At 39.7% G+C, this 25,352-nt stretch overlaps 1 protein-coding gene across 1 annotated transcript in view; it reads left to right on the forward strand.

Annotated features, from left to right (window-relative positions):
• The first annotated feature begins 336 nt into the window (after positions 1-336).
• Positions 337-25,352, forward strand: part of LOC128868346 (fatty acyl-CoA reductase wat) — a 95,716-nt gene continuing 70,700 nt past the window's right edge. Inside the window, exon 1 of the mRNA XM_054110342.1 lies at positions 337-369. The gene's annotated coding sequence lies outside the window, so the exon portion shown is untranslated. The remainder of the gene's footprint in view (positions 370-25,352) is intronic.

A 25,352-nucleotide genomic window follows, 5' to 3' on the forward strand; every position in this document is an offset into this window, starting at 1 on the left:
TTCTTATAAAGAGTCCAACAAAATTAAAAAATAATATATATCAAAATTTTATATTCCTTTTTTTTGCATTTGAAACCATTTTTGCTGATCATGAAATATTATTTGATATTTTTGTGTAAGATCTTCCATCTGCTCCATCTGTGAGACAGATCAGTAAACGAATATAGTTTTGAAAGCCGGAAATGTTCGATTTCATTTCCCTAGATTGTTTGTATGAGTTGTATAAAATATTTTAATGGGGTTGCCAATGTCATAATCTCTTTTCTTACAATGCTATACTTTTTATGTGATTTATTTATTATTATTTTTATTTATGAAATTATCATTTTTTCTTTACTTGCAGTAACATAACGATTTATCAGCTTAAATGTAAGTAACGAAAAATTATATAGGCATCTGGAAATTTTGGGTAAAATTGTTTAAACTTCGCAGGTTGTAAATTTTATGGAACGGCTAATGTTTCAATGTTCAACATTTTTAGAGATTTATTCTTTGACAACAATTTTGCCCAAACCTTCAGAAAACAAGAAAGAAATGATTCTTCATCTCCTATGTAAATAATGTGCAGAACTGTGTAAAAGTAGGTTGCGGTAGTGCCTTTTTTGAATCAGGTGGCAAATATTGACTACAAATTCCTGATGATGTTTTTCATTTATATGTATATGGTTTAGCAAATGATATTAAATTAAGGTACTACTACGAGTTTTTATTACTGGCCTAAGGGTAGTATTAGTGCAGTAAAAAGCCAAAATACTTAGCTAGCATTCGAGTTCATGTACTGGTGTCTGATAGAAGAACTCATACAAGTTCGAGTGGGACTAGAATTGTGGGGTGGAAGCTGGCTTCCATTCGGAGCCGCTCAACGTATCTCAGTCAATTCGCCTTCCTGACTATGCCAGCGTGTTCCAGGCAGAACTGTTAGCGATCAGAGAAGCATGCAAATCACTAAAATTCTACAAGGAAGTTGGTGCAAGAGTAACTATCTTCTCAGACTGTCAAGCAGCTATTAAGGCCTTGGACTCCAACTCCATTTCATCCAAACTAGTCCTACAGTGTAGAGAGAGCTGGAAATGCTTAGTGATTGGTTTGAATTCACTTTGATATGAGTTCCCGGTCTCTGAAACATACGGGGTAATGAGATAGCGGATGAGCTAGCAAGAAAAGGTTCGACACTAGACTTAGCGTAGGCGGTGGCAGTCTCCACCCCACTGAACACAATAAAAGCAGCCATGGCTTCACACTATCATGCTTTAGCCGAAAGAAGATGGAAGCAACTAACTACATGTATTACAACAAAAAACATATGGCCGTCATACAAAATTTAAAGGACGAAAGATCTGTTAGGATGCCCTCGGCCAAACATCTCACGCATGACTGCAACCCTTACAGGCCATTAGAAAGTAGGGGATTGTGCAGCTAGACTCAACCTACCCTTTAATCCTATCTGCAAAAGCTGTCAAGCGGAAGGAGCGAAGGAAAGTCTTTTCCACTACTTATGCGAATGTCCAGAGCTAGCTAGGACACGACTCCGCTCCTTTGGTAGGCCTTTCTTACAGCAAATTAATGAGATCGCAGTCATCGAGATAAAGAGTTTGCTGCTATACTTGGATCTTACTAAATGGATTTGACTTAGAACAAAAAAAAAAAAAAAGAAGCAAAACAAACATCGTTCTACGAGGACGGTGGTAGTAAAACGGTGCTGGTCACTAATTAGGATTATTTCAGTGGATATACTCAACCCCTTCAACAACAACAACAGAATTGTGCCAGTTGCAAAATGACTAATTTGCTTTCGCCATTTTTCGATAGCTGACTGCAGTCGAAATAGACAGATTAACAATTTTTCAAAGTAAGCTTGAGCATTTGTTTACATGATCGTAACAATGCGTTGGTGAATTTGTGCTTCGTTATAAATTCACTCAAATTCAGTTCTCGGTTAAAGAAATCAATGTTTTGATTTTGAGTTTGCATTCGAAGAAAAACGACCATAGTTTCAATATATAAACGGCAAAGCTATCATACGGTGTGCATATGAGTACATATATAGCCATACATCAATGAGTACACATAGATGAGTAATTGGGTACCCGGTAACAGTGACATTGCTGAAAACTGCGAAGCCGACGAGCTGGCCAGGCAAGGGACCTGTGAGGCGGTGTGCCTGCGAAAGGAGAGGATCGGGATCCCCTTGTCAACCTGCGCTCTATTCCTGGAAGAATGGGCTTTGCACCAACTCTCGCGAGCGCTGGGTAAGTACATGAACGTGTAAGGTCGCGAAGTCCTTCTGAAAATCTCATCTCTCAAATTTCGTGGGCATCCTTACGGGGCACTGCCCGCGGGGTACACATGCCGTGAGATTCGGAATTACTTCGAGTTCTTTTTGCGTCAGCAGTATGGGGGATGAGGTGGAATCATCTCAGCACCTGCTCCTTAGCTGCCCAGCTCTCGCGGGACTAAGATTTAAGCATCTCACTTCTTTTCTGTGCCTGCTGTTATAGCAGGTCTTGCTAACAAGAATCTGATGAACTTCATCAGCAGCATAAAGAGGCTAACACAACCGCAAACTAGTCACCGTTCATAGTCCACAAACACTTAACCCTCCCTACCCCTGTCCCTTTCGTCCTATCGTCCTTTTCCTTCACCTCTTTTCCCCCTCTTGCAATGGTATCACAAAGGATGAACCAAACTTCTTTCGTCCAAGTGGGCCCACTTTCTAGGCAACCATTCACTACCTAACCTAACACATAGACGAGTGCAAGCTTCTCCATACCGTTCATTATTTTTTTCTTACCAAGTATGATAGAGATTGGCCTTATGTTCTTAAAAGGGTGAATACCTACTTGAAGATACACCGTTTTCACTTTTATAAAGAAGTCAAAAAATAGAAAAGTTCTTCCGGAATAAGGAAAAAAGTAGTGGCAAGCTGCGCATAGTACTTGGAAACGCAAACATGTTCAATCTTTCTCAAAATAACATATAAGTTTTTGAGGAAAAATGGCGGAAAAGTGTACTCTTAATTAGCAAAACAAATATTCTTCTACATATTATATAGTTATATATGTTTATATAATATATAATTGGCGCTTACACCCTTTTTAGGCGTTTGGCAGAGCTCCTTCTCCTAATTCTGGTGTGCGTCTTGATGTTGGTGTTGATATATTTTTATGAGTACTATAGGTATTAATAAAAAGGCTTCAAACGTTCAGGATGCACGATTTGAAAATTCAGTCAGCAATGCTCGCCACTCACCGAAACGGCAGCTCTACCCTTATTTCGACAGAAATAAAGACCGATGATGATGCCGCCAGTGCTCTATGAATTGCGCGAGCAGAGTTTTTTAAGTAAATTTCCACAATTTGGAAGAGGTTCTGGCGTTAAACGATTCATGATGACTTGCCAAACCTCACTGAATAGAAATGTCAACACAGTTAGCCATTCTCAGATGTCAAACCATAGATATCGAAGTTTTCATGCAGCTAAAAAAACACCCGATATAAGTGTATACAAAGTGGCACAAAATTAATCATTCAATTTTGTTTTTTCAAAAAACTTTTTTACTAAATAAAACAAAAAATGATGACGGAAATCTTTTTTGTTTTACGTTTACGCGCTCCCCTGTTTGCCTTTTTGTATACTGCAGCTGTCTAACAAGCTTACAAGTGTCAAATATAATCGACTAAAATTATATATATTCTGACAGGGTGATTAATTTTGTGCCATCTTTTGTATTAGGTTGGGAAAATCCATAACTTTTGCGTAAATGATTTAAAGCTGTAATGCTCGATCTTTAGCTCCCGGGCAATGCAACGACTACTTACATGCCGGTGAACTTCGATTATTTCTGTGATGTCATCCTCATTTTTTTTAACATCAAAAATGCCTCAACGGAATAGACGAAATCAAAATTGCCCGTAATTATCTGTTACAGTAACGGCACCATAAACACCATTCTCGGTTTCAGCGGCCTGGCTCGCACTTTCGCCTTTATCAAAGAAAGCCTGTAAAATGTACCGAATTTTTGCTTTGTTGACTTGCATTGTTAACACCCTGTAACTCCAATCTGAATCTTCTTTTTCTCAATTGGCGCTATAACCGCTTACGCGATTTTGGCCAAAGCGCGCTAGTCGTTTCTTTCTCGTGCTAACCGGCGCCAGTTGGACACACCAAGTGAAGCCAAGTCCTTCTCCACCTGATCTTTCCAACGCAGGGGAGGCTTTCTTCTTCCTCTGCTACCACCAGCTGGTACCGCCTTAAATACTTTCAGAGCCGGAGCGTTTGTATCCATTCGGACGACATGACCCAGTCAGCATAGCCGCTGGATCTTTATTCGCTGGGCTATGTCTATATCGTCGTAAAGCTCACACAGTTCATTGTTCCATCGCATGCGATATTTGCCGCTGCCAACGTGCAAAGGTAGAAAAATCTTGTGCAAAATCTTTTTCTCAAACACTCCAAGCGTCGCTTCATCGGATGTTGTCATTCCAAGCTTCTGCGCCATACGTTAGGACGGGCATGATGAGAGTCGTGTAGAGTGTTAGTTTTGTTCGTCGAGAGAGGACTTTACTACTCAATTGCCTACTTAGTCCAAAGTAAGAGAGATTCTACGTAGGATTTCAAGGCTGACATTATTTTCGGTGGTTCCTAAGTATACGAAGTCCTTTAAAACCTCGAAATTATAACTGTCAACAGTGACGTGGGTGCCGATACGCGAGTGCGCCGACTGTTTGTTTGATGACAGGGGGTTCTTCGTTTTGGCCTCGTTCACCACCAGACCCATTCGCCAACAATTGTACGCTCTTATAAAATATTGTACCTGAGCGATTAAGTTCTGCACCTCGTACGATGCTCTCCAACATCAGGTTAATGAAGTCACACGACAGCGAGTCACCCTGTCTGAAACCTCGTTTGGTATCCAACGGCTCGGAGAGGTCCTTCCCAATTCTGACGGCGCTGCTGGTGTTGAGCAACGTCATCTGCATAGCCGTATTAGTTTTGCGGGGATACCAAATTCAGACATCACGGCATACAAGTAACTCCTTTTCGTACTGTCGAATGCAGCTTTAAAATCGACGAAAAGATGATGTGTGTCGATTCTCCTTACATGGTTCTTTTTCAAGATTTGGCGTATTGTGAATATTTGGTCGACGGTAGACTCCAATCTGAATAGAACACGAAAAAAAGCAAAAGAGTTTTTTTAGTGTGAAATGTCACCTTGAAAGCGAGAATAAATTTTAAATTGTTTGATCGATACTTTACGAGAATAAGAATTTTTTAAGCTACCCTAAATTCGCTTAGCTTAGTAATGAGACGTGCACAAACAAATGCTGCAATTGAGTTTACAATAAGCGCTAAAAGTGGTACTATTAAAAAATGTGTATAACCGTAAAATGTGTGTATGTACATAAGGACTGTATTGTTAAATGCTAGACATTTTTTATAAAAACATAATTCATTCTACTACAAAACCGTATAAATCAAAGTTTCAATTTGTGTGAAAATTGCAAAAATAAAATAATTTCTTCAAATTTTCAAACTTATGAGTCAGCATTTCTATAAAAATTATATAGAGCGCACAGTTCTAAGAAAGAGTACACATCTTTATAGCCCATTGAATTTTGGTACAATAAAGTACAAATTTCTAGCAGGTAAAAATGTCATTGAGTTTCGACAATTTTTTTGATGGCGTGCTTGTGCATTTTCCTCATTTGACGAATGCTCGTTATTTAATACCGTAACTATAGTGACTTTTGTTAATATTTGATCATTCAGCCAAGCAGAGGTAACTTATAAGTAATTACTAATATGAAAACATTAACAAAGAATTGCAGTTTCATTGAAGGAAGTGAATATTTGTTATTGACTTTTATTAGTCGGCCTTTTGATGGCGCCTCACACATTACGCGGTGATAATTGGCCTAATAGTTTCATTCAACATTTTTCTAAACAAAATACAATTGAAAATGTCTGCATGTGCACTATATGATCATGACATTGAAATGTTGAGAGATAAAAATATGTGCACAACAATGACATAAACACAAAAGTAAATAGTCAGCTAACCGCAAACAAGAGGAATAATGCTAACAAACTCAAATAAGTTTTGATATAACTAAAAAAATAAATATAGATAGTTGTACTTATGATAAATTTGTCGCGGCCATTTTGCATTGTTTTCAACTTTGAAGCTTTTTGTTGCGTATTTTATTTATTAATTTTATTTTTTTTTTTAATTTTAAAGTTTCAATAGCATCAGCATTCAATTGTAAATTTTCACTTATCGAAAATAGTTTTTGCGCTTCACGGTTAGTTGCAATGGCGACGCCATTAAGAGTTCATGGCCAACGGTTGGATTTCAGTTGCAAAGCCAACTCACACAATCAAATAATAATCCAAGCATACTTGTACTCAGCAAAGAGTACCAGTTTATTGAAGTGGTTCGCTTATATTGCATTCGGGGCCATGACTAGTTCGCGTTCCTAATATGTTTGCCAAATATGGGTAGGCGATAACTTATACATGGCTGTGTATGTGCTAGGAAGTATTAATTGCCCCTACGAGTGGTAAGCTTTTTCTGGTAGCTCGGAATTAGAACTGAATTAATAGTTCAGAAGTATCAGTAGATAGCTGGGATCTAATACGCCCTGCATCGCTTTTTCTGATTAGTTAGATCGCTAAATTAAAAAAATCACCGCAACCGAATACATAGGCTTGGGTATGACTACCATATGTAAGACCTAGGATTCGAAACTCGCTATACGCATGAAATACAAAATAATATAATAGTTTTTTCTAATAGCAGCCGCACCCGAGAGGCAATGGCAACACAGCTCTCCGAGCGTATTTCTGCTATGAAAAAGCTTCTCATAAAAACCATATCCCTTTCGACGTTGGCATACAACTATAGGTCCCTCCATTTGTGGAACAACATCAGGACGCTTACCACAGAAAGGCGGCTCGGCCAAATATCCAACCAGGTATGTAAGCTCCATTTCCGATAGTTTTTTCATGCCAGACGATACCTCGATTTCTTACGTTCTTTTACTCACAGATTTACTCGCTTCGGCCTTTCATTATCTTTCCCGAATGTAGCATAGTTAGAAATTATGCCGGCATATATCAACAGCTGGCCGCTCCTATAGAAAAGTCGGTCCTATAGAAAAAGTGTCAAAACGATTCAGTTCAGCAGGTCGAACAATCTTTTCCAGATGCTGATTGAATAAATCATGTTTATTGTATAGCTCAGGATGTCGCTCCAAAAACTGTGTTATTTTCTAGCCAACAATTGGGGATTGGGGTATTTATTTATCTGAGCATTCTGCCCGTAATTTTATCGAGTTCGCCAAATCCCACATTCTTCCTCATGACTCCATTGCCCTCGCTGGTCATTTGTTGATTAATATTTTCTGAGAAGTTATGCCACGACTGCAGCTTCTCGACGTCAAGCTTTTCCGATGTATCTAGCTCTTCTCTTGCTATATATAGATGTGAGCGAATATTGCCTGCAAGAGAACAGTGATCTGAGTCGCATGATCGACATCGTCACTAGTTTTTCTTTTTTTCCTTTCTTTTTGTTGAAATATGTTGTTATGGCAATCGGCGAAGTCGATCAGCCTCAGGTTATTGGGTGCTTCATTTCATTTATTGATCCTTTTTCCTTATTGATCTTGCAGGCATGCAAAATGCTTAAGGAACGCGGGAGCGAGGGAGATATTAACATTTTCTCCCATAGTCAAGCCTCGATTAAGGCTCTGACGACGTCATGGTGCAGAACGAAATTAGTGAACTCCTGTAAAGATGAGATCAAATCTCCTGGGTGTGCAAGTAACATTTCTCTGATCTGGGTTCCAGGACATAGGAACATAGAGGGACATGAAATTGCTGATGAGCTTGCCAGGAAGAGGACTGAATCGGCCTCAGAGACCTCCTACCCGATCATTGGCATCCCCTTAACAGTTGTTACAGGAGAATTGCACAAATTATTTCTCAGAGCTCCTTTCTTCGACAGCCTGGGCCAGTGCGCCAAACTTCAACCATTTCACCTACCTACCTAGCTGTCCTTATTGAAGTCGCCAATCATTTCTTTTGCTTAAGTGCTCTCAATGCGCTCGTAGAAACGGTCTTTAGTCGCATTTGCCTCCTATTCCATAGTGGCGTGGGCACAATTGAGCGAGGTGCGGGACAAGACGGCCGCCTATCGGACTGAATTAAAGTAATTCCACAATCATCGAGGTATACTTCGTTTTACGTGACTGTTGTAGCAGAAGTCGCAAGTTCCAAAAGTCTTCTTATCTAGCTGAACATAGACATTATCCATTTTGTGGTGCTGGATAATGGCGAGGTCTTCAGAAAAAAAATTTCTCTCACACGCGGATTTATGATATTTTTCATTGGAAGGTTTTTTTTGTTTTTTTGTAGGATGGAACTTTAGCCCAGTCGTGCAATCATTTTCTGAAACGTTTTATGTAAAAACTGTAAGAGAACTGCTTCTCAGGCAATTGAAATAAAGAGAAGTACCATATTAAGGCTGTGCGGTGGATGACCCTATACTTAGAAGGACATTGCCATGTCAATCGCTAATGGTAAAAAGAGAATAAATATGCAGTACTAATGGTTCTAAATTCTCTGCTGGGTATACGTATTTGCATGTATTGGTTATTACTCCCAAAACGGCGTTGCGGAGAGGCTTGTGCGTTAGAGTCGTGTAAGCCACTGTTTGCCGTGTTAATGACGTGTGAACAATCAAGTGTAATTACTCGTACTTTATGTAATTATTTCTACAATATTTATTATCGCTATTGTATATATGCTCGAAGGCAAGCGTGTGTGTGTGAGTACTTTGCCATTGTGTCGAGTTTTTTGCTTAAATGCATATGTGTTACAGCCGCGTAAACGGCTGCAGTGGTTCGCATATCATTTTTATGCGTTTGCCACAGTTTTGTGGTTAGTTGAGTGGCACAGTGGAAAAAATGATTAAGTAAATAAAGAAAAAAAAAAACTACTGATTATATTTTGAGGGGAAAGTAATTGTAAAATGAAAGCAGTTTTAAGAAAACAGTAAACAAATAATATACAACACAAGTTTTCCACGCAAACACCTCCTGGATAGGAGGCGAACCAGGACCTACTATTAAATATGCATATCAATCGAATGCATCCAGCTGGACGTCGCCAATCTGTACTAGGTACCGGGGATGTAATGGGTTTTCTCGCACGGAGCAGACGAGTGTGCAAAGAAAGAATCTGAGACAGGATCTTGGAAATTGAATTTAACCATACAAATATTGCTCAGTTTTCTATATCCGTAAGTTGCGATGACGGCTAAAGTAACTGCTAACTAACAGCAAGAAAACTTATTTGAACTCATATACTTAAAGCATCACTTTTCCTTTGCTGAGTTATTTATGATTGAAGAACGTGGAACTTACTATGACTCTCTTCACGAGAATGTTAGGGGGAACTAAACTAATGACTATATGACCATCGGTTTCGAGCACGAATAACGTACAACGATTTCTGTAGGAGCTGAATAGATGAGCAAAAGCTACAGCCCAGTTTACACGAATGTCGCACACTTCAAAAAATATGTTTAAAATGAATATATTTTTTCTTCTTAGACAAAGAGAGGGAGAGGATAAGGGGGGGATAATGGAAAGGGCAATTGAATTCGCCAAAATATCGGAATGTTAACATAGGAATCGGAACATCTTTCTCAGACACTATAACGGGTCTCTGTAGCCAATGATTGAACTCGTTTTTTAAGAGCAGACTGTCTAATCCAACTAGGCGTCGGGGGGTGTAGACTTACAAGTATAATCGACTGCTGTAGCGCAGTGGGTACCTTGAAGCTAAAGTTGTAAGTCGGTTTAATTAACAAACCGAGTGTGAATTGATTGCATGTTGTTGTTGTTGTTGTAGCAGCATAAACATTCCCCATACTTACATATAGGGAATGCTGCCGGAGTGATAGTGCTTGGCCGGATATAAATCCGGGTCGTTTAGATAACGTTGAACCGACTGTCGTGGAAACCCAAACGAACTGATTGCACAATTGATTCCACTCCCAAGTCGTACAAACAATTATCCCCCATACAACTTCTACACTGATAATTTTTTGTGGTATCTTAAAGCTTAGCTTCGAAATTATTTATTTTCATTGTTCGAGCTAAATAGTCTTTAATCCATTTTCGTTTTTTGTGTATGCAGAATAGGAAGACAACGTAAGCTTAATTGCCAAGTCTTAGTCCTATAAAAATAACTTGCGCCTTCCCGTTACAAGTAACTTTTACCAAATCAGCATTTTAGAATACTTTAGGATCTGCTCAGCAGCATAAAAAGGCCTACTTTCAAGCTGATCACAGTCTAACTATAGTGATTTTATTACACAAACACCACCGTAAGCCCACTTTCTAAGAACGTTTTAGTATTATTTCAAGAAGTGTCGGATTGTAGGGGCTAAAAGCTTCTCAAAATCTAAAAAATTATCGTATTTATGCTAGTTTGGTTAGGCTGCGATGGTTGCCACTTTCTATGAGTGTGTCGAAGAGTCCACTTAGGCCTGAACTCCTGTTGGAATTAGTTTGGGCACAAGTTCCTCTTTAATTTCCAATGTGGTGAAATTACTACGTTTCTGCAGCTGCGACAAAAGTCATACGCTTCCCGGGCACCCATTAGGAAGAACTGTGTGATATTAACCTCCTAATGTACTAATGGAAGGTCGATCTAGATTGATAAAGGGCCTAGTTCTGTTTTCATTAATCCCAGGCTAGACCTGCTGAGTTACTTCAAAAGTGCGCGCCGCGGTTTATCTCTCATCTGTTCTTTCGTCAATATAAAGTGGGTGTACAGATGTAGCCTTTACATGAGGTGGTCAATGCTGTGTTATGTGTTTGGATATCAAAGAGCAGAGTGAACTGTGGTTATGGGGTCAATGCACATACCCCTTTGATCTTTGAATATACCTTAAAATTAACAGAATTATATATGTAGAAACCTAGGTACCATATGGGGTTCAATTAAAGGTAATGCACGAGACTACTTTTGTACTTTTTTCAACTGCCGTAGTCGAATGAGTTTAGGTGCAACTACCATTCGGTAGAGGCTAGATTCGATTATGACAGAGAGCATGTGACACCAAATGATGGAAAAAAATTCTAACAGGTATCGCCCCTCAGTAGGCAATGGAAGTGTATTACTGCCATGAAGAAGCTCGTCATCAAAACCATCCGGGTTTCAAAGGCGGCATTAAACTGTAGGTACTTCCATTCGTAGAAAACATGAAGCCGTACGCAGCAAATCGGTGGAAGTCCTCGGCTAAACATCAAACAAAGGGTGTAAGCGCAAATTACTTATAACTAATATATAATAACTACTTTTTTAAACACGTCCATCAAGTTGGATAGTTAAAGTCTAAGCGCATATTAAAATTTTAGAGTTCTTAGGGATGGATTATTGATATTAAGGGTTATTTAGACATATTTTCTCCTTTAAAACTCTTTCAGTTTTCGTTCAAACAAAACTCGGTCATTGATAACTGGAAGTCATGTGGGGCTGTAAGTGTTTTTCGAAGATACAGCTTATGAAAATGTCAGCTGCAACACCTAAAAGTGGTCGACATATATTCAAATACCGCAATGTATCCGCCTCTTGCCTTTTGGAAAAGTTGGACCTTGAGGTGTGAATACACTGAGTAATTTTAAGGCTTAAAAGTGCAGTTGATGCCAATATATCAGATGGGATGTATTTATGTGTGTAGTCAATTTCCAAATAATAAAAAAGCTTCATGGTTTGACAAGTTTTCCCAATTTGTTTAATTATTCTTATATTCTCATTATTTCTTTATAAAAATATAGTTCGTTTTTGAGTGATTATTAATGTTCAAACCTCGTATAAGATTTATAAAAACTCGACAAATTTTCATCAAAATTTTAAACTTTTTAATCAGACAACTGGATTACTCAGTTTTACTGTTTATTGAATTTTGGTTTGATAAAATGCATTTTTGAATTAGCACAAAATTATCAAAATAAAAAAATTTTGTGCAATTTTTATATTTAGAAAATGCGCAAAACTGTCAGAGAAAAATGATCAAAAATCAATGAAAATTTAGAGCCATTTTAAATGTGTACTTAATTATATCAAATTAGTTAGGCTGTGTATCTACAAATTTTCTGAACATTCTGAATAAAAAGTGAGAAATTTTAATCCAAATTGCATAAATGTTTAAAAACTTTGCACAAAGAGTGTAATCTATATATATGAGACTTTTGTTATGGAATGAAATATTTTTTTGGTAAAAAAAGTAATTACAGTTTATTTGTTTATTTAGCCGTATATACAACCAATAGTTTTATTACAATGTTCGGCCTAAAATTCAAAGTAAGAGAATGCCTATCAAAGTGGAAAATCCTGCGAGTCGGCACTGCAAAACCTTGTTGCTAGGGTAGAGCAGGAACTACGAACTACGGTATAGGCATCTTTTTAGACATAGAGGGGGTGTTTGATAATGCCACTTTTGACTGTATGTGTAGCTCTACTAGTAGGCGCGCCGTAGACCGGGAGCTAGTAAATTGGATTCGTTCGATGCTGGCCCAAAGAATCGTCTCGGTGCGAGCAGAGGAAGTTCTGCTGGTGTCATCCGGGGTTAATAGAGGCTGCCCCCAAGGCGGTGTGCTGTCTCCATTGCTCTGGTGCATGGTGCACAAGCATATGCGGATGATGTTGCTTGTTTGTTAACAGGCTCCTCGCTTATGAACATCTGCAGGAAAATGCAGAAAACTCTGGATCTGATTGACACTTGGTGCTGTGCGAATGGACTATCGGCAAATCCCGCCAAGACTGGTATTGTACTCTTCACCAGAAGGAGGAAGCTTGATGGACTCTTTCTGCCTAAGCTAAAAGGAGTCACAATCCAGCTATCCAAGAAAATTAAATATCTTGGAGTAATCCTCGATAGTAAGCTCCTATGGTAATCACACGTTGAAACAAAGACATCCAAAGCACTGACAGCTTTCTGGCAGTGCAAAGGTGTCTTTGGGAAAACGTGGGGTCTTTCTCCTAGCAAGGTTCTATGGATCTACACGACTATGATAAGACCTATTATCACCCATGCATCAGTTGTCTGGATGAGTAGACTCTCTCTCGTGGGAGTCTGGAGGACCTTTTCGCGACTACAACGCACTGTGGCCATCTGTTGCACCGGAGCTTTTCCGACAATTTCAGGCGCGGCATTAGATGCTCTGATTGGTTTGCCCGGCAAACACTGTTTTCGCATTTTTACGGATGGCTTCAGGACCGAGTATGGCTCCGGCTCTGGGGTCTACGTGGAATCCAGCGGGACAAAACTGCACTTTGCCCTTAGAATGCTTGCATCTGTGTTTCAAGCGGAGGTATATGCAGTTCAAGAAGCGATGAACTTTGTTGTGGAAAACCGATGGAGAGGCAGATCTATATGTGTGGCAGATCTATGTGTGCTTGGCAGGCTGAGAGAGGCTGCAGATGAACTAAACTGACGTTACCTGTCATGTCCGATCGACTGTCTGTTTGATAAATCAGTCGATGTCAGTTGTTTTAACCTTCTTTTGATACTCTCTGCCTGTACTACTTCTCGCATTTGTTCGTTTTGGTGGACTAACGGTTGCATTATATGTTTAGTGCCACATTTTGTGGTTGTCTGTATTGTGTCTACATTTAAGTTGCGATGGTTGGCTTCGTTGGAAATAAACCAACCAGCATTAGTTACATTTCGTAATATTTCGGGTTGTGTTCGCTGTATAAGCTGAAGATTGGTGCTTTTAGATGTTCCCCATATTTCTATTCCGTCGGCCGTCGTAGCCGATTGGGTCGGTGCATGAATACCATTCGGGAATAGATTAGATTAGATTTGTGGGGGGCTGGACAAGTCCAAGCACTCAGTCCAAGCACTCAGTCATTAGACTATTGTACTACACCCAGTGGAAAGATTAGAGATAGGAAAGATAAAAGGTGAATGGTAAAAACAGATAAATTAGTTTGAGGTCACTCTTCTACAAATCTCTTGAATTCATTGATGAATTTTAAGAGATCCGGAAAAGGAAGAGTATGAACATTGTCCACACTCAGTGTATTGCAACCCAATATCCTAAGTCTGATTCTAGGAAATTCAGGACAGAGGAAATGCTCTACAGTGTCGTCATTCTCAAGACAGGATAGGCATATCGAACTGGTAGCCATATGCTGACCACAGACGTTGTATCATGTGATTACACCCACCAGTACTCTCAGGTCCTTCCTGCTGAGTTTTAGGAGAAAGGTCGCTGTTTTCCTGTTTGGTTCTTTCACGACCCAGACCAACGACCTCTGTGGGTAGACCTCATGAAGTCGTCAATCCATAGTTGAATCGATGTGGAATTGACACCTAGAAAGGATTCAGGGCATACTTGCAGAGCCTTCATTTGCCAATTTATCAGCTAACTCGTTCCCTGAAATACCGCAATGTCCAAGCACCCAAATAAGACTAACTTTGTTGTGATTTGCAACACTGTTCAGTTTTGTCTTACATTCACCGACTAACTTCGAAGAGCAGTGTGGGTTAGGAAGAGCTTTCAGTGCAGCTTGACTGTCACTACAAATACCAATACTGTTGCTTCGCCACTTTTTCTCAATTAGCCAGTACGCCACATTCAAGATGGCATAGACTTCCCTAAGGAATACCGTGGCCATCTATCCTGTGGCATAGGAGTACATACTTAATGTCTTCGTCTAAGTACCATCCAGATCCGCTTCTATCACTGGATCCGTTGGTGTAAAATGTGTGCTGATATCCCGTTAATAGGTTCTCTGGACTTAACCATTGATCTCTATCTGGGATCAAAACGTCATACTTCCTACCGAAGCTAACGACAGGCACCCGATTGTCCACCGGCCTCGAGAACAGTGTGCACCGCTCTGACAACTGGTGGTATATCTGACAGTGGCCAGCGCTTACTTCATTTTCTCAGACTCCGTTTACCTTGAGCCTGTACGCCGCCTTCATTGCTTCCTTTCGAATTTGATGATTTAGAGGTTGCAAGTTCAGAATGGCATTAAGGGCACCACCAGATGTTGTGCTCATGGCACCTGTGATACCCAAGCACACACTTCTCTGTAGCCTGTTTAGGGGTTTTACTCTGGAATTAACCATTGCGGCTTTCCATTCCATGTGGATGACCATTCGGGTGTGCGTAGGTTCGAATTTCCGTGCATGAACATGAAATAATAGAAAAAGTTTTTTCTGTTAGCGGTCGCCGGTCGGCGGACAATTGCAAACTTCCGAGTGTATTTCTGCCATGAAAAAACTTATAATAAAAACCATTTGGCGTACGGAGTCGGCTTGAAACTGTAGATCCCTCCATTTGTGGAACAATATTGAGACGCACAAAACAAATAGGAGATGGAACTCGGCCAAACACCCAACAGAAGCGCATGCGCCAACTATTTATTTGACTTTTTCTTTTATTTCCGGATAGGAATAATAATTGTTTTGTATGTAAGCAAAGCGATAGTTTTGACGCACGTCCGATTAGCCAATTGCCGGCACTTATACATTAAGTCTACCACGGCACGCACTGTCACAATTAGTATACAACTCGCAGCCGTACAGTAACGTCGGTAGTAAATATGTTTCAGTCAGAAGCAGTTGAATTTTCACTGGTGTAGAGTGATGAGCAGTTCATAGACTTCGGTGCATTTCAGATATAATATTTTGCCCGCGAAAAATATATAGTAAAAATGTATCAATATGTGGTGACCTTTGAAGTGAGTCTCTCTCTCTAGTTTGCCAAAGTTTGGCAATTCTGTGAAAAACGCCAAGTTGTAGATTGACGAAAGATCTGCCGACAAAAGAATTTATTGACTTAAATTAAATAATAAAAACTATATTATAAGTGTAAGTATTAATTTCGTGTACCACGCCACAATATTGCGTGTAATTAATTAACGACCACAACTGTTTGGTAGTAGTAAGAATCAAATTAGTAATAATAATTTGTTCTTACGCCTTTCGTTGGGTGTTTGGCTGAGCTCCTCCTCAAATCTGTGTTGTGCGTCTTCATGTTTTTTTTTTATAAGTGGAATCAGAACTTTTCACTTCCTCTAAAAACGCGTGTAGTGCAATCAACTTAATCAACAGTTATTTCGTTACAATTTAATTAAAGATTCAATACCTACTGCGACCTAAAAACTACTTTACGTGACCTGAATCAAATTACGATCCTTTCCTAACGTATGCCATTTGCTTCATAAAAAAGAAACAGCGAAACCTAAATAACAAACACAAATTTGTCAATGAACCAGCGTAACATTGTCGCCCGGAATGGCGGGGGGGGGGGGGGGGCGTAAATCGTAATAAGTTGTGACAATAATAGTTGAGAAAGCGATTTGTTAACTAGGTACTCGTACATGCGCATGCGCACACGCATAGTTACTAGCGCAAAGCGAGGTTGATTTGCGCTGCTTCATCGACAAGTGCTGCGTTGTTATTGCTGTCACTTAGTTATATTTTGAATGCGGCAAAAACCGGTTTACATCCCACAGCCAACAGCCGCTTACCTTTTAACGCTTCGATGTAAATTTGCTTACTTTCTTTATTTTTACATTACTTTGACTGCATTGCTGCTTCTTCTTCCTCAATATTCCACATATTTTTGGCAGCGTAAAATGCCAGGTGTTTACCGTAGGCGTTGCGCGCAACCTGTGGCAACCAAAGTGGTAAATATGCGCTAATTATTTAATGAGCTGTAAGCGTTGCTATGAAATTTAATTGAAAATAAAAAAATAATAAAAAAAACACTTCAGCTTTGTGCGGGTGTCCAATTGTTGTGAAAAAAGCAGACGCAAAAAAAAAATATTACAAAACAAAATCAGCTGTAAAAGTCAACAATTGCAATACTTGAGAATAAAAATGGGGAAGCAGCCATTTAGTCATGCAACAACACCAAACAACAGTTGGCAAATATATGTATGCATGTATGTATGAGTGCATGGACGAGTATAAGTGAATGCGGTAAGTTGCAATGCATTTTTTATTCCTCACTGCCGCCGTAACCGACACATTGTGTTGCAGCGCTTGTGTGTATGTAGGAGAGTTTTAGTGAGCAACGTCGACGCCAGCATTTTTGCACTGCCGGCGTTGTGTAAAGTGGCTGCCACGCCACAATAAATACAATGCATACATTTTACGCTATACAATGCGGCAACAAATAGCTATAGAACAACAACAACAACAATAGCAACAGTGCACACTTTGTATGAAAGTGCGAGTATTTGTTGTTTTGTACGAAAAGCGAAATGCCCATGGCAGCAAACCAACACAAACAGAACTATCAACGAGAGCAAAAAAAAAGCATAAATGAAAAAAAAAAAACAGCAAAAACAAATAATGCCAAAAATCGCGCGAAATTGGCGCGAAAAGAGCAGGGGCTCCATTTAGTAACAGCAACAACAACAATGTATGCATAAAATACGCCAAAAATGCAGCAATACAATACAATGGACCAAACCTGCGAGCGAACGAACTGTGTAACTGTCCGACGGGCTCTGGTCTGAGGCGGAATGAGAAAGAGTGAATGCTTGGATGCGCTAAAGAGTGCAACGCAGCAGGATTGTGGTGCGGTGTATGAATGGCAGCTATTTTGGTGGACGTGTGTTGCACGGCTGCGGCTTGCCGCTGGCTGTGTAACTTTGTTGGTTGGTCGTAGCAATTCTTTGGTCGTTGAATTGGTTTGGCGCAAATGTCGTTTTGTAGCGTGTTCCGAAAGTGCCGTTACAACGGCGACGGCGACAGCGGTGATAACGGCGTCGGTGGCCATAGCATTATTTTTGTTATTGGCGCGCTTTTGTGTTGATTTTACATTGGTCGTCATTGTGTTGCGGCGTGTTGCAGTTTTTATAGCCACTAATGCTCGCTCTTTGGAGACATTATGCCTTTAATGCAAAAACTTACAGCAGGTATGCAATTTTACTACAGCGAAAGCGATTAGGGATCCCAAAAATTAATTTTAAAGTCAAGATACCAAGAGTATAATGGCAAGGGAATACAGTTCTTCTGTTAGATTTATGTTTAAAGTGCTTATCGAACCTTTGACCTGCTATCGGTTGATATCTACAACCACACACGGCTGCTGCGGTCGGTTATCAGCAAATTACAGATAGCAATATGATGCAGTTTATTTGGCGCACGTTGAAGTTTGCTTAATTTTGCGGGCGGCAAATTCAGTTATGGTGGCTGCCAGTCTCTATGACGGTGTAGAATACCTGGAATAAGCCTCCAGTTGCCACAGTGAAATTACTACTTTGGGCTCAAGTTCCCTCTCCATTTCTCAATGCAGTGAAACCACCTCTTCTTCTTCTAATACACGTTGAAACACAGCGGATGACTGCGAATTCTAAGTCTGGCAGATAGGCAAAGAAGTAAAAAGTGTTCAGCGATGTCTTGTTCTGATGAGATCGGGACAGTGTAAGAGAAAATGTTCAAAGAAATATTCACTACCGCGTTCTTGCAGCTGCAAAAGAACATTTACCATATCTTCCCATCAGTGTGTACGTGGTGACGGTACCAACTACTCTACTTGAAGTTCAATTTATGAGATCGTGCCTGTCCCTCGGCTGATTTCCACCCCGGGGATCGCTGTAAACATTTCGTGAAAGTGGAGCAGCGAGTAATACCTATCTTGTGGACGTATGGAGATTTTACGCTGGCTAGTATCTACTCCTCCCACTGTTCTCATAAGTGCTTCTGGAAGAAATGAACCATTGGGAAATTTTCGTATTTACGAACAATCTTTTTGTATTCTGCCTGTTGTTATTGTGAGTGATTTACTCAAGTGTCTGTGTTTGTCGTCGACCTACCCAGAAACAGTTCAACTCCATGTCATACTTGCAACTGTAGCTGGTGGGCTTTGCGCTCCCATTTCATTAATTGAAATCGTAGCCATATTTTTTCGCCTCCAACTTAGCATTGAACGAGCACATCAGGTGAGTGTCCAAAAACTCTTTAAAGTATTGCACGTTCTCGTGCGAAGCGATCACAATGTAAAACCACGAGTTCCGCCGCGCTATCGGTTGCCATAGGACAGGTTGGGTATTTTATTGCCTACTTTGTCACTCTCTCGGGTCCCCCAACTTAGAGTTTCATATACATATTTTTCTTCCGCGCACGCATCAGTACTGCCGCCGGTTTTTCGGCTACCAGCTCTATACCTGCTTGCTGAGCCAACGCTGTACTTAAACTGCCGCATCAAAAAACAAAAAAAAAAAAAAAAAAAAATTGGGAATCAAAGCATTTTATTATTTTGCCCAGTTTTAGAAAAATCAGCCAACTACAAGTATATTCCAAGTGAGGCTATATCGCGTGTGGTATTTTTTCTCGCGAATATATTCGTCGAAAAGCAAATGCTCAGTCCAATACAATAAACTAAACAGGAGACTCCATAACCAACACACTATAGAAAATCTAGAGGGTAAAAAAATGCCTTAAATTTAATAAGCGGTCCCTAAAATTTGAGACTCCTGTGCCCTTCTATGCATTTCGTCGGAAGCTGACAAATTCACAACGGAAGAGATAAGTTTCAAAGTTTCCTAGCGCAATCGTCGAGTCTTTTATTAAATTGATTTAACAAAAACCAAAACTAGATCTGCTGAAAAAGCTCCTTTAACGAGGTCTATAGTCTAATTTGATATTATAGCCGAAAGTATCATCATTTAAATTCAGTTCACAGTGCTTTATTTCCTTTGCTCGGTTTATTTACCATCAAGTATATAAACCGAAACTCCATTCAAAATTGCTCAATATTGGTTTTTGTGGCAATTGCGTTTCTTGTTGTTGCTAGGACTACCTACAGTTATTGCTGCTGATATTGCTAATTTCATTTTATAGGGGGTTTCAATAGGTGCGTTTGAATTTTGATAAGTGTCAAATGCTGGAATACTTATTTTGTCTTGACATTTACCTAAGGATTGTTACGAGATACAACAACGCATTGAAATTGCTAAAATTTATTATGAAAATAAGTCAAGCATTCCGTAGCTCAGAGCGTTTATGGCCATAAATAAAAAGAAATTTAAAAATTACTTCGACCTCGTGGTCTTTTGTGCCCTGTACTCATCACCGTACCTTATCCAAACCCAGTTCTCTTAATAAACTTAAGATAGAGCTGGGTTATTCTGTGTGTATATGCCTTTTTTCTGGTCGCATATGGCCGAGATGTCTCAAGCTTCTCCGCGTTATAGCGCTGCATTCGAGGAGAGGTGTATTGGAGTCTCCTGGGATTGGTCACAAAAACGCCTAAAGTCTCTCGATACACTCAAGGACCACTGAGGACTCAACTTTTCAGGATAACAGTGTCTTGAGTATCGTCTGATTGTCGCTTCGAATGGCGATTTGCGGATGGCATACACCTCCGCTTGGAAGATGCTTGGAAAACTACCCATCGGCAAAAAACGCTTGGTTCTGGGACCATATATTCCAGCGACTATATCTTCTGGTGTCTTCGGGCCATCCGTATTCCAGTGCAGGGTACATTCCTGGAGTGTCTTTTCAAATGCAGGTATACTCCTGTTTACCTTGTCGTCCAGCTCAATACTGAACTACTTTTCGAATTTGATGACTTTAGTGATATCATATCTGGGTAGCTGGGTGAAGGGGAGCTTTTGTCTGAGCAATTCCATGTTTTTAGATAACATCAGTTTTTCTTTATCGAAACCTGCCCTAGTAATTTTCAACAGGGAACGCTTGGCTGATTGCTGAAGCATCAGCTCCGTCGTAGATGTAGGGCAGGCTCTCATCATCCCCGTGACACGCTTGCTAGGCGCTGCCCCTCGGTTAGAGCTGGTTAGAGAAGGCGGTTCCGCCCCTCTTTCCTTAAGTGAGGAGATTTTGGGGTTCGTCTCCGAATCCCTACTGCCGCCTAAAGTTTTTGGGTTTGTTATTGCGTTTTGAGTTCATGTTGTATAAGGGTCCCCACTCGAAGCCGCTATCCAAGACTCGAACGTGTAGTCGTCCCTAAATGATCCCACGGTTATTTGTGCCGAGGCAGGGAGGCCGTGCTTGGGTTGACGCATACCCTTATAAGTCATGCGTTCAGAGCCAGATCGGACGGAGTCATCACAACCGCATCTACACCACTAACCCAATGGCGACGAGTTTGGAACGTACTCCGAGGCCTGCCAGGGCTTTAACGGGACGGGGGCAGTCACGGCATTGGCTCACCAGCCATTTCGGTTGAGTTTCAATCCAACGTATTCAGGTGGCAGAATGCCGCAACCACCAGCTCAGGAATCAAAGTTCAGGTCCAGAGAGTACAAACGTAGCCAAAGAGAATGCTGGGTCGTCATCGTTCAGGTTTAAGGCCGTTAAGGCCGTAGATCATTAGGCGTTACCCAGGGTGCACCACGCGGAGGCGATCTGCCCTACACCCCCTAACTAACTTTCTCTAACTTTAATACTCATGAAAATATGAGAAAAATACCCTTGTACGGAAAATGTATTTTGTTCACGTTAACACATTTTAATACACACTAAATTCGAAGCTTCAAGTCTAATTGTTTTATGTATGGCCAATTTTTGTACGAAATGCTCCCACTGTGCGTGGGCTGCACCCAATTTATGGTCTTTGAGATGAGGCTTCGTAATAAAACAAATTTTTCGGATGTTTAACAGACGAGCATTTTTGGGGAGATTTATCAGGGGCCTCTAAACTCTGAAGAAGGTACTACCTGGGTGTGAATTTTGGTTCGGCGGTATCATTTGCCTCTCCCTCTTTTGCGAATATGCACAAAGAGCAGGGCTCACTGCCCATGGCTGTCATCTAAAGTGGCCCACTACGATAGAAGTAGATCAGGGCGGCAGTAAGCAAGTAAATAGGTAAGTAATAATGCCATCGAATGCATAGGAATATAAATCATCGTACCAAGAGGGGACGCCCTAATAATTGGGACGATGAGTTTTTTCTGTTTGACTCTTTTCGTGTTCTCAGCAATCCGCCAAGCAATTACAAAACGACGAGTAATTTATTTAAAAGTTCAAGCATACATAGTTACACAATTCAACCAAAAAAAAAAAACAAAAATAGTCCCGTACATTTCTGTTAGTTGCATGGCCGAGTTTCTCCTCCTGTTTGTGGTGTTTTGTCTTGTTCTTGTTCCACAACTGTTGGTCCCTAACAGTTTTATACTGACTCCGAACGACAAATGGTTTTTATGAGCAGCTTTTTCATAACAGAGACACACTCGGAGGCAATGCCAATTGGCCTTTAAATATATCGCTCTGAGAGTTTGATAAGCGCTTGGTAAAATGAAAATGCGTTTACCGCCATTTTAAGGTGGCCTGCAAAGTTAGAGGTTAGTTGAGAAAACGAACCTCAAGTTGTTTGTTTTATTTAGTTTTAAATTTTTAAGCACTCATAATAAAATACCCTATATTATGTTCTTTTTGTTTGTGCTTTGTCTGCTTTATTTTCAATTTTTGTGTTTGTTGTTCGCTGTTGTTGTTGCCGCTTCTTGCTTACCATTTTATTTCAATTTTTTCACTGCACGCTACACTGGCATAGTTCATCAACAAAAAAAAACAAAAATAAAAAAATTTAAATCGTTGTTGTTTTTGGTTGTGTTTGCCATTTTCCTGCCACATTTTACACTTAAAACATATTACAAAATTATAAAATAAAATAAATTTCACGCCACATACATTTGCCAGCGGCTGCCACAGCTCATATGGTGCGCGTGTGCACACACACACATGCAGCCATTTACATAAACGCGCCCATGCACACTGGCGCACATATCCATGCACGTGCATATCTCTATTTTTCACACATTTTCATTTTCATGCTCGTCGCGTTTGCGTTTCGCGTTTGCTCGCCTGCGCCCACTGTAACACTCTTGCAAACAAGCACATTAAGGCGACGTTGATGACGATGCAAGCATGCAATGTTGTACTGTTGTTGCTATTGTACTACTTTGCTATTTTTCCAATTTTTCATTTGCTGCTGTTGTTGTTGTCGCTTTTTTTTGTTTTTTGTATGATCTGCACGCGAACACAAAAGCTATTTGTGGCTCTGGCATGTAACTGTTTTGAGCTGCTGCCTGCTGCTACTGTTGTCTGTCGGGTAGGAAGAGGAGCTGCCAACATTAGCAATGGCGGGTGGGGAGTGTGCATTGTAGCGCCATTTAAGCGACCATTGAGCGCGCGCCACTCACACTGTCACACATGCACAAATACATATACAAAAAGAGCAGAAAAATAAATATCGGTGTGTGTAAAACCAAAAGGGCAGTTCATGTGTGTGTGTGTGTGTGCGGCTGTGTAAGTGGCTCAAAGTTCGCAGCTGTCAAACTGCTTTGTGTCGCCAAATAGATGAGCTCATAAAAGTAGGCTATTATCTATGAAAGTTTCAATAATGCATTATTGAGTGAGTTGTGGCATTGAATGGATGCTATTTTTATGAACTCTGCACTGCAAAGGAGCGCTCATTTTTGAAATATGTTGCTATGCAGTTTAGAAGTAAATATGATGGCAGGAGATAAGAAAGTTAATCGTAATAAGTTTGAGTAATAGGAAATTTTGCAATTATTTGAAGGAGTAAGTAAACAGAAGAGTATTAATAAATGAAATAAACTTTCTACTTAAGAAATTGCATTATGTTGTCGTGCACTTGTGCAAAATAAATGCTGAGGTCTAACAGGGCAGAAGAATGGAGCATCGGAGTGCAACACAAACGGTTATCTATTTGAAAAAAGGAAATTCAATACTACACTGGATAGGAAGTGCGAAACTCCAGAAGAACAGAGTAAATGCGGTAAATGATAAATGTGCTATAGAGGTGGGTTATCTGGTAAAGCAGCTCTTTTCGAAAACTAAGAACGTTGAAGTAACTTAACTAATCAGGAAGTTTGACATTCTCAGAGTATTAACAAAGCAAGTTCCTATTTGTTTTTCACGATCTCTGCCATGCGATCGTGCAGGAGGCTTTCTTTTGTACTCAGCAACGGATTACTGCCATTATAAATTACAATAAATATTTTAAGCTCTGCTCAAAAATTTTTAAGTAATGAGTGAGTCAAGTAGCGAAGATAAGTAACAAATATCGGCATTGAGTAAATGTCTTTTTGATTAAAATTATTTCAAATAAACACTAGATTAGGTTAGGTTGACCTGGCTGACTGAAAGCGATCACATAAACTTATCGGTACCAAATGGATCTTGACCTTTTCGTTTCTTTGTAGTAGAATTCTAGTAAGGCCCTGAAACCCCGAGATACGTTCTAACTTCTCATATTATAGAGCTCCTAAACATTTCATTCGGGTTCTAACTAATGCAGGGCAAGAACATAGAAGGTATTCAAGAGAGTTTCCCACTCTTCACGTTCATAACAAATTATGCAGTTATCGTTGCTTACAATTCCGCTAGCAAATTGCAGCCTTTCAATATACCTACGATAATTCTGCTTTCCTTTCTAGACAGAGCTAGTACGAATCTGGCGTATTTATGTGCATTCTGTTAATTGTTTTATGAATTTAATTAAAAACTAACAAATAAAGTACTGTACGTGAAAAATTCTTTAACAATTTTGAAACGTTTTTCAATAAAAAAGGGTTTTTGAACACATTTTTTTTTGACAATACAAAGTGGCGCCAAATTAATCATCTAATTTTGGTTTTGAATATTTTTTTACCAAATAAAACTGGATTTAAGTTTTTATTTTGACCTTTATGCCCCCATTGCTTACTGCAGCTATCCAGTTCATAGGGGGCCGATATGATTGACGTATGACGTAATTTGCAAAAATTATTTATCTTCAGATAGGGTGGTTGATTTCGTGTCACTTGAATGTAATTTGTAAAATTTTCCTTCATTTAATTTTTTAACACTCGCGTAACCTTTTTTCTGATTAAGCTTTCTCAAACACATTATTTGACACTTAAGATGCCAAAGGTAGCGAAAATTTGTGCTCGCGACATTTCGAGACATTTTTAAAGGATTTACAGAACTCGCAAAACAACTGGGACCCACCGTTTTCGGGATCCCGCAGTGCATTCCTATTTAGTACCAATTTTTGCTGAAAAATGTTTCTAAATTGGTGCTTTCTCAAATACATTGTTTAGCACCAAAACTTGCGGAAAATTTTAATGCCGAGATTTCGTGATATTTCCAAAGTAAACTCGATATCCCGGGATTAATATCAACTGATCCCAGGATTTTTGTATGAAGCCATTTCGCGATCGCGCATACTTAGTTGGTACGAATATATTCCAAATATCGTTAAATATAATTTTTTTTTTAATTTTGACTTTTTAGATAGGTGGCAACGCTATTCGAAAATAATTCTAAGTCAAGGGTTTCT

This window comes from Anastrepha ludens, chromosome 2, assembly GCF_028408465.1.
Source record: "Anastrepha ludens isolate Willacy chromosome 2, idAnaLude1.1, whole genome shotgun sequence".
Lineage (NCBI taxonomy): Eukaryota > Metazoa > Arthropoda > Insecta > Diptera > Tephritidae > Anastrepha > Anastrepha ludens.